A 10,789-nucleotide genomic window follows, 5' to 3' on the forward strand; every position below is an offset into this window, starting at 1 on the left:
ACGTATCAACACAACCCCTAGGGTATTCCAGTATGTATCAACACCTAGGGTATTCCAGTATGTATCAACCCCTAGGGTATTCCAGTACGTATCAACACAACCCCTAGGATATTCCAGTATGTATCAACACCTAGGGTATTCCAGTATGTATCAACACCTAGGGTATTCCAGTATGTATCAACCCCTAGGGTATTCCAGTATGTATCAACACCTAGGGTATTCCAGTATGTATCAACCCCTAGGGTATTCCAGTATGTATCAACACCTAGGGTATTCCAGTATGTATCAACCCCTAGGGTATTCCAGTATGTATCAACCCCTAGGGTATTCCAGTATGTATCAACCCCTAGGGTATTCCAGTATGTATCAACACCTAGGGTATTCCAGTATGTATTAGACACCATGGTATTGTCTGTTCTCCCCCAGCCCGTGCCTGTGTGTTGCCATGGTATTGTCTGTTCTCACCCAGCCCGTGTCTGTGTGTGGCCATGGGAGTCATGACGCTCCAGCTGCCGCTGTCTGGGTCGTACCGCTCCACGGTGTTGAGGGTCTTCAGTCCGTCCCGGCCCCCCGCCACGTACAGACGCTGGTCCAAAACACACACCCCAAACTGGAGCCTGCGGCCGCTCATCACCGCCACCTGGAAACCTTCCGTCTTTTACATCTCTCTCTCTCTCTCCTTCTAGTCTTTCATTTCTTTTAAACTACTTGAAATTCATTTGGTTGGAAGAAATGTGTTATGTAAATATAAATATAAAAAGTTTGGATTTGATTACCTGGCGCCACGCATCCCGACGCAGGCAGTACTGCTCTATACTGGTGGCTCCTGATATATACACACACACACACACACACACACACATACACACACACACACACACACACACACGCACACACACGTTATACATACATACATACATACATACATACATACATACATACATACACACACACACACACACACACACACGTTATACATACATACATACATACATACACACACACACACGTTATACATACATACATACACACACACACACAAAAGTTATACACCCACATAGGTTATACATACATACACACACACACACACAGGTTACACACCACACACACACACACACACACACACAGGCTAACCTTTGGTAGCGTCCATACCCCCCACAGGCTAACCTTTGGTAGCGCCCATACCCCCCACAGGCTAACCTTTGGTAGCGTCCATACCCCCCACAGGCTAACCTTTGGTAGCGTCCATACCCCCCACAGGCTAACCTTTGGTAGCGTCCATACCCCCCACAGGCTAACCTTTGGTAGCGTCCATACCCCCCACAGGCTAACCTTTGGTAGCGTCCATACCCCCCCCACAGGCTAACCTTTGGTAGCGTCCATACCCCCCCCACAGGCTAACCTTTGGTAGCGTCCATACCCCCCCCACAGGCTAACCTTTGGTAGCGTCCATACCCCCCACAGGCTAACCTTTGGTAGCGTCCATACCCCCCCCACAGGCTAACCTTTGGTAGCGTCCATTCCCCCCACAGCGAACATGGCTCCTACAGTAGATTTACGAGGTCTGGTTCTGGGGCTCTGCAGCAGGGGGCGCCGGTGAGGCAGGAGATGATATTTCATACCTGAACAATACAAATGACTACATTCATCAATACACACATCCAATCATCAATAACTACATCTGTCAGTCAGACCTGCACATCAACCATCATCATCAATCAATACATACATCTATTCACCAATACGTACGTCAGTCAATACATACACTATGAGAGTACAAAACATTAACAACTTTATTTGTACGTCTTTCCATGACACAAAAAGATTGAAGTGCCTTTGAACGAGGTATGGCAGTAGGTGCCAGGAGCACCGGTTTGTGTCAAGAACTGCAACGCTGCTGGGTTTTTTTCATGCTCAACAGTTTCCGGTGTGTTCCTGGATGTCCTTCGGTCCACCACCCGAAGGACATCCAGCCAACTTGGCACAACTGTGGGAAGCATTGGAGTCAAGATGGGGCCAGCATCCCTGTGGAACGCTTTCGACACCTTGTAGAGTCCATGCCCTGACGAATTGAGGCTTTTCTGAGGGCAAAAGGTGGGGTGCAAATCAATATTAGGTAGGTGTTCCTAATGTTTTGTACACTCAGTGTAGACCACAGGAGGTTGGTGGCACCATAATTGGGGAGGACGGGCTCGTGGTAATGGCTGGAGCGGAATCAGTGGAATGGTATCATATACATCAAACACTTGGTTTCCATGGTTTCCAGGTGAGTGATGCCATTCCATTGACTCCATTCCAGACCTTATTATGAGCCGTTCTCCCCTCAGCTGCCTCCTGTGTTCTACATATATTCATCAATACACACATCAATCAATATATCAATCAGTCAGTAAATCAGTCAGCCAGCCAGCCAGTCAATCAGTCAGCCATCCAGTCACCCAGTCAGCCAATCAGCCAGCCAGTCAGTCAGTCAGCCAGTCAATCAATCAATCAATCAATCAATCAATCAATATCAATAAATGCCACCTGGAGGGTGTTGTCTGAACAGGTATAAAGCCAAGGTTGGTGATTTACTGCCACCTGGAGACAGATTTGGGACAAGGCTTGTCAGCACCTTCAGTAGTAGGGAAGACAGATTTGGGACAAGGCCTGTCAGCACCTTCAGTAGTAGGGAAGACAGATTTGGGACAAGGCCTGTCAGCACCTTCACTAGTAGGGAAGACAGATTTGGGACAAGGCCTGTCAGTACCTTCAGTAGTAGGGAAGACAGATTTGGGACAAGGCCTGTCAGCACCTTCACTAGTAGGGAAGACAGATTTGGGACAAGGCCTGTCAGTACCTTCAGTAGTAGGGAAGACAGATTTGGGACAAGGCCTGTCAGTACCTTCAGTAGTAGGGAAGACAGATTTGGGACAAGGCCTGTCAGAACCTTCAGTAGTAGGGAAGACAGATTTGGGACAAGGCCTGTCAGTACCTTCAGTAGTAGGGAAGACAGATTTGGGACAAGGCCTGTCAGTACCTTCAGTAGTAGGGAAGACAGATTTGGGACAAGGCCTGTCAGCATCTTCACTAGTAGGGAAGACAGATTTGGGACAAGGCCTGTCAGTACCTTCAGTAGTAGGGAAGACAGATTTGGGACAAGGCCTGTCAGCACTTTCAGTAGTAGGGAAGACAGATTTGGGACAAGGCCTGTCAGCACTTTCAGTAGTAGGGAAGACAGATTTGGGACAAGGCCTGTCAGTACCTTCAGTAGTAGGGAAGACAGATTTGGGACAAGGCATGTCAGTACCTTCACTAGTAGGGAAGACAGATTTGGGACAAGGCCTGTCAGTACCTTCAGTAGTAGGGAAGACAGATTTGGGACAAGCCTGTCAGTACCTTCAGTAGTAGGGAAGACAGATTTTGGACAAGGCCTGTCAGTACCTTCACTAGTAGGGAAGACAGATTTGGGACAAGGCCTGTCAGCACTTTCAGTAGTAGGGAAGACAGATTTGGGACAAGGCCTGTCAGTACCTTCAGTAGTAGGGAAGACAGATTTGGGACAAGGCCTGTCAGTACCTTCACTAGTAGGGAAGACAGATTTGGGACAAGGCCTGTCAGTACCTTCAGTAGTAGGGAAGACAGATTTGGGACAAGCCTGTCAGTACCTTCAGTAGTAGGGAAGACAGATTTTGGACAAGGCCTGTCAGTACCTTCACTAGTAGGGAAGACAGATTTGGGACAAGGCCTGTCAGCACTTTCAGTAGTAGGGAAGACAGATTTGGGACAAGGCCTGTCAGCACCTTCAGTAGTAGGGAAGACAGATTTGGGACAAGGCCTGTCAGCACTTTCAGTAGTAGGGAAGACAGATTTGGGACAAGGCCTGTCAGTACCTTCAGTAGTAGGGAAGACAGATTTGGGACAAGGCCTGTCAGTACCTTCAGTAGTAGGGAAGACAGATTTTGGACAAGGCCTGTCAGTACCTTCACTAGTAGGGAAGACAGATTTGGGACAAGGCCTGTCAGTACCTTCAGTAGTAGGGAAGACAGATTTGGGACAAGGCTTGTCAGCACCTTCACTAGTAGGGAAGACAGATTTGGGACAAGGCCTGTCAGTACCTTCAGTAGTAGGGAAGACAGATTTGGGACAAGGCCTGTCAGTACCTTCAGTAGTAGGGAAGACAGATTTGGGACAAGGCCTGTCAGTACCTTCAGTAGTAGGGAAGACAGATTTGGGACAAGGCCTGTCAGTACCTTCAGTAGTAGGGAAGACAGATTTTGGACAAGGCCTGTCAGTACCTTCAGTAGTAGGGAAGACAGATTTGGGACAAGGCCTGTCAGTACCTTCAGTAGTAGGGAAGACAGATTTGGGACAAGGCCTGTCAGTACCTTCAGTAGTAGGGAAGACAGATTTGGGACAAGTCCTGTCAGCACCTTCAGTAGTAGGGAAGACAGATTTGGGACAAGGCCTGTCAGCATCTTCACTAGTAGGGAAGACAGATTTGGGACAAGGCCTGTCAGTACATTCAGTAGTAGGGAAGACAGATTTGGGACAAGGCCTGTCAGCACTTTCAGTAGTAGGGAAGACAGATTTGGGACAAGGCCTGTCAGCACTTTCAGTAGTAGGGAAGACAGATTTGGGACAAGGCCTGTCAGTACCTTCAGTAGTAGGGAAGACAGATTTGGGACAAGGCATGTCAGTACCTTCACTAGTAGGGAAGACAGATTTGGGACAAGGCCTGTCAGTACCTTCAGTAGTAGGGAAGACAGATTTGGGACAAGCCTGTCAGTACCTTCAGTAGTAGGGAAGACAGATTTTGGACAAGGCCTGTCAGTACCTTCACTAGTAGGGAAGACAGATTTGGGACAAGGCCTGTCAGCACTTTCAGTAGTAGGGAAGACAGATTTGGGACAAGGCCTGTCAGTACCTTCAGTAGTAGGGAAGACAGATTTGGGACAAGGCATGTCAGTACCTTCACTAGTAGGGAAGACAGATTTGGGACAAGGCCTGTCAGTACCTTCAGTAGTAGGGAAGACAGATTTGGGACAAGCCTGTCAGTACCTTCAGTAGTAGGGAAGACAGATTTTGGACAAGGCCTGTCAGTACCTTCACTAGTAGGGAAGACAGATTTGGGACAAGGCCTGTCAGCACTTTCAGTAGTAGGGAAGACAGATTTGGGACAAGGCCTGTCAGCACCTTCACTAGTAGGGAAGACAGATTTGGGACAAGGCCTGTCAGCACCTTCAGTAGTAGGGAAGACAGATTTGGGACAAGGCCTGTCAGCACTTTCAGTAGTAGGGAAGACAGATTTGGGACAAGGCCTGTCAGTACCTTCAGTAGTAGGGAAGACAGATTTGGGACAAGGCCTGTCAGTACCTTCAGTAGTAGGGAAGACAGATTTTGGACAAGGCCTGTCAGTACCTTCACTAGTAGGGAAGACAGATTTGGGACAAGGCCTGTCAGTACCTTCAGTAGTAGGGAAGACAGATTTGGGACAAGGCTTGTCAGCACCTTCACTAGTAGGGAAGACAGATTTGGGACAAGGCCTGTCAGTACCTTCAGTAGTAGGGAAGACAGATTTGGGACAAGGCCTGTCAGTACCTTCAGTAGTAGGGAAGACAGATTTGGGACAAGGCCTGTCAGTACCTTCAGTAGTAGGGAAGACAGATTTGGGACAAGGCCTGTCAGTACATTCAGTAGTAGGGAAGACAGATTTTGGACAAGGCCTGTCAGTACCTTCAGTAGTAGGGAAGACAGATTTGGGACAAGGCCTGTCAGTACCTTCAGTAGTAGGGAAGACAGATTTGGGACAAGGCCTGTCAGTACCTTCAGTAGTAGGGAAGACAGATTTGGGACAAGTCCTGTCAGCACCTTCACTAGTAGGGAAGACAGATTTGGGACAAGGCCTGTCAGTACCTTCACTAGTAGGGAAGACAGATTTGGGACAAGGCCTGTCAGTACCTTCAGTAGTAGGGAAGACAGATTTGGGACAAGGCCTGTCAGTACCTTCAGTAGTAGGGAAGACAGATTTGGGACAAGGCCTGTCAGTACCTTCAGTAGTAGGGAAGACAGATTTGGGACAAGGCCTGTCAGCACCTTCAGTAGTAGGGAAGACAGATTTGGGACAAGGCCTGTCAGCACCTTCAGTAGTAGGGAAGACAGATTTGGGACAAGGCCTGTCAGCACCTTCAGTAGTAGGGAAGACAGATTTGGGACAAGGCCTGTCAGCACCTTCAGTAGTAGGGAAGACAGATTTGGGACAAGGCCTGTCAGTACCTTCAGTAGTAGGGAAGACAGATTTGGGACAAGGCCTGTCAGTACCTTCACTAGTAGGGAAGATAGATTTGGGACAAGGCCTGTCAGTACCTTCAGTAGTAGGGAAGACAGATTTGGGACAAGGCCTGTCAGTACCTTCAGTAGTAGGGAAGACAGATTTGGGACAAGGCCTGTCAGTACCTTCAGTAGTAGGGAAGACAGATTTTGGACAAGGCCTGTCAGTACCTTCACTAGTAGGGAAGACAGATTTGGGACAAGGCCTGTCAGCACTTTCAATAGTAGGGAAGACAGATTTGGGACAAGGCCTGACAGCATCTTCACTAGTAGGGAAGACAGATTTGGGACAAGGCCTGTCAGTACCTTCAGTAGTAGGGAAGATAGATTTGGGACAAGGCCTGTCAACACCTTCAGTAGTAGGGAAGACAGATTTGGGACAAGGCCTGTCAGTACCTTCACTAGTAGGGAAGACAGATTTGGGACAAGGCCTGTCAGTACCTTCAGTAGTAGGGAAGACAGATTTGGGACAAGGCCTGTCAGTACCTTCAGTAGTAGGGAAGACAGATTTGGGACAAGGCCTGTCAGCACCTTCAGTAGTAGGGAAGACAGATTTGGGACAAGGCCTGTCAGTACCTTCAGTAGTAGGGAAGACAGATTTGGGACAAGGCCTGTCAGCACCTTCAGTAGTAGGGAAGACAGATTTGGGACAAGGCCTGTCAGTACCTTCAGTAGTAGGGAAGACAGATTTGGGACAAGGCTGTCAGTACCTTCAGTAGTAGGGAAGACAGATTTGGGACAAGGCCTGTCAGTACCTTCAGTAGTAGGGAAGACAGATTTGGGACAAGGCCTGTCAGCACCTTCAGTAGTAGGGAAGACAGATTTGGGACAAGGCCTGTCAGCACCTTCACTAGTAGGGAAGACAGATTTGGGACAAGGCCTGTCAGTACCTTCAATAGTAGGGAAGACAGATTTGGGACAAGGCCTGTCAGCACCTTCAGTAGTAGGGAAGACAGATTTGGGACAAGGCCTGTCAGCACTTTCAGTAGTAGGGAAGACAGATTTGGGACAAGGCCTGACAGCATCTTCACTAGTAGGGAAGACAGATTTGGGACAAGGCCTGTCAGCATCTTCACTAGTAGGGAAGACAGATTTGGGACAAGGCCTGTCAGTACCTTCAGTAGTAGGGAAGATAGATTTGGGACAAGGCCTGTCAGTACCTTCACTAGTAGGGAAGACAGATTTGGGACAAGGCCTGTCAGCACCTTCAGTAGTAGGGAAGACAGATTTGGGACAAGGCCTGTCAGCACCTTCAGTAGTAGGGAAGACAGATTTGGGACAAGGCCTGTCAGCACCTTCAGTAGTAGGGAAGACAGATTTGGGACAAGGCCTGTCAGTACCTTCAGTAGTAGGGAAGACAGATTTGGGACAAGGCCTGTCAGTACCTTCACTAGTAGGGAAGATAGATTTGGGACAAGGCCTGTCAGTACCTTCAGTAGTAGGGAAGACAGATTTGGGACAAGGCCTGTCAGTACCTTCAGTAGTAGGGAAGACAGATTTGGGACAAGGCCTGTCAGTACCTTCAGTAGTAGGGAAGACAGATTTTGGACAAGGCCTGTCAGTACCTTCACTAGTAGGGAAGACAGATTTGGGACAAGGCCTGTCAGTACCTTCAGTAGTAGGGAAGACAGATTTGGGACAAGGCCTGTCAGTACCTTCAGTAGTAGGGAAGACAGATTTGGGACAAGGCTTGTCAGCACCTTCACTAGTAGGGAAGACAGATTTGGGACAAGGCCTGTCAGTACCTTCAGTAGTAGGGAAGACAGATTTGGGACAAGGCCTGTCAGTACCTTCAGTAGTAGGGAAGACAGATTTGGGACAAGGCCTGTCAGTACCTTCAGTAGTAGGGAAGACAGATTTGGGACAAGGCCTGTCAGTACCTTCAGTAGTAGGGAAGACAGATTTTGGACAAGGCCTGTCAGTACCTTCAGTAGTAGGGAAGACAGATTTGGGACAAGGCCTGTCAGTACCTTCAGTAGTAGGGAAGACAGATTTGGGACAAGGCCTGTCAGTACCTTCAGTAGTAGGGAAGACAGATTTGGGACAAGTCCTGTCAGCACCTTCACTAGTAGGGAAGACAGATTTGGGACAAGGCCTGTCAGTACCTTCACTAGTAGGGAAGACAGATTTGGGACAAGGCCTGTCAGTACCTTCAGTAGTAGGGAAGACAGATTTGGGACAAGGCCTGTCAGTACCTTCAGTAGTAGGGAAGACAGATTTGGGACAAGGCCTGTCAGTACCTTCAGTAGTAGGGAAGACAGATTTGGGACAAGGCCTGTCAGCACCTTCAGTAGTAGGGAAGACAGATTTGGGACAAGGCCTGTCAGCACCTTCAGTAGTAGGGAAGACAGATTTGGGACAAGGCCTGTCAGCACCTTCAGTAGTAGGGAAGACAGATTTGGGACAAGGCCTGTCAGCACCTTCAGTAGTAGGGAAGACAGATTTGGGACAAGGCCTGTCAGCACCTTCAGTAGTAGGGAAGACAGATTTGGGACAAGGCCTGTCAGTACCTTCAGTAGTAGGGAAGACAGATTTGGGACAAGGCCTGTCAGTACCTTCACTAGTAGGGAAGATAGATTTGGGACAAGGCCTGTCAGTACCTTCAGTAGTAGGGAAGACAGATTTGGGACAAGGCCTGTCAGTACCTTCAGTAGTAGGGAAGACAGATTTGGGACAAGGCCTGTCAGTACCTTCAGTAGTAGGGAAGACAGATTTTGGACAAGGCCTGTCAGTACCTTCACTAGTAGGGAAGACAGATTTGGGACAAGGCCTGTCAGCACTTTCAATAGTAGGGAAGACAGATTTGGGACAAGGCCTGACAGCATCTTCACTAGTAGGGAAGACAGATTTGGGACAAGGCCTGTCAGTACCTTCAGTAGTAGGGAAGATAGATTTGGGACAAGGCCTGTCAACACCTTCAGTAGTAGGGAAGACAGATTTGGGACAAGGCCTGTCAGTACCTTCACTAGTAGGGAAGACAGATTTGGGACAAGGCCTGTCAGTACCTTCAGTAGTAGGGAAGACAGATTTGGGACAAGGCCTGTCAGTACCTTCAGTAGTAGGGAAGACAGATTTGGGACAAGGCCTGTCAGCACCTTCAGTAGTAGGGAAGACAGATTTGGGACAAGGCCTGTCAGTACCTTCAGTAGTAGGGAAGACAGATTTGGGACAAGGCCTGTCAGCACCTTCAGTAGTAGGGAAGACAGATTTGGGACAAGGCCTGTCAGTACCTTCAGTAGTAGGGAAGACAGATTTGGGACAAGGCTGTCAGTACCTTCAGTAGTAGGGAAGACAGATTTGGGACAAGGCCTGTCAGTACCTTCAGTAGTAGGGAAGACAGATTTGGGACAAGGCCTGTCAGCACCTTCAGTAGTAGGGAAGACAGATTTGGGACAAGGCCTGTCAGCACCTTCACTAGTAGGGAAGACAGATTTGGGACAAGGCCTGTCAGTACCTTCAATAGTAGGGAAGACAGATTTGGGACAAGGCCTGTCAGCACCTTCAGTAGTAGGGAAGACAGATTTGGGACAAGGCCTGTCAGCACTTTCAGTAGTAGGGAAGACAGATTTGGGACAAGGCCTGACAGCATCTTCACTAGTAGGGAAGACAGATTTGGGACAAGGCCTGTCAGCATCTTCACTAGTAGGGAAGACAGATTTGGGACAAGGCCTGTCAGTACCTTCAGTAGTAGGGAAGATAGATTTGGGACAAGGCCTGTCAGTACCTTCACTAGTAGGGAAGACAGATTTGGGACAAGGCCTGTCAGCACCTTCAGTAGTAGGGAAGACAGATTTGGGACAAGGCCTGTCAGCACCTTCAGTAGTAGGGAAGACAGATTTGGGACAAGGCCTGTCAGCACCTTCAGTAGTAGGGAAGACAGATTTGGGACAAGGCCTGTCAGTACCTTCAGTAGTAGGGAAGACAGATTTGGGACAAGGCCTGTCAGTACCTTCACTAGTAGGGAAGATAGATTTGGGACAAGGCCTGTCAGTACCTTCAGTAGTAGGGAAGACAGATTTGGGACAAGGCCTGTCAGTACCTTCAGTAGTAGGGAAGACAGATTTGGGACAAGGCCTGTCAGTACCTTCAGTAGTAGGGAAGACAGATTTTGGACAAGGCCTGTCAGTACCTTCACTAGTAGGGAAGACAGATTTGGGACAAGGCCTGTCAGTACCTTCAGTAGTAGGGAAGACAGATTTGGGACAAGGCCTGTCAGCACCTTCAGTAGTAGGGAAGACAGATTTGGGACAAGGCCTGTCAGTACCTTCAGTAGTAGGGAAGACAGATTTGGGACAAGGCCTGTCAGCACCTTCAGTAGTAGGGAAGACAGATTTGGGACAAGGCCTGTCAGTACCTTCAGTAGTAGGGAAGACAGATTTGGGACAAGGCTGTCAGTACCTTCAGTAGTAGGGAAGACAGATTTGGGACAAGGCCTGTCAGCACCTTCAGTAGTAGGGAAGACAGATTTGGGACAAGGCCT

The 10,789-nt window shown here is 48.6% G+C and overlaps 1 pseudogene across 1 annotated transcript in view; it reads right to left on the bottom strand.

The window, feature by feature from the left end:
* Positions 1–401: 401 nt before the first annotated feature.
* LOC311118856 (kelch-like protein 5) overlaps positions 402–10,789 on the bottom strand; it is a 14,540-nt pseudogene continuing 4,152 nt past the window's right edge. The window contains exons 3-5 of the transcript XR_014615715.1: positions 1,506–1,622; positions 777–826; positions 402–640 (exon numbers count right to left, since the gene is read on the bottom strand). The product of XR_014615715.1 is annotated as a kelch-like protein 5 (transcript). The remainder of the gene's footprint in view (positions 641–776; positions 827–1,505; positions 1,623–10,789) is intronic.

Source organism: Coregonus lavaretus (assembly GCF_964263955.1).
Source record: "Coregonus lavaretus genome assembly, contig: HAP1_SCAFFOLD_5560, whole genome shotgun sequence".
NCBI lineage: Eukaryota > Metazoa > Chordata > Actinopteri > Salmoniformes > Salmonidae > Coregonus > Coregonus lavaretus.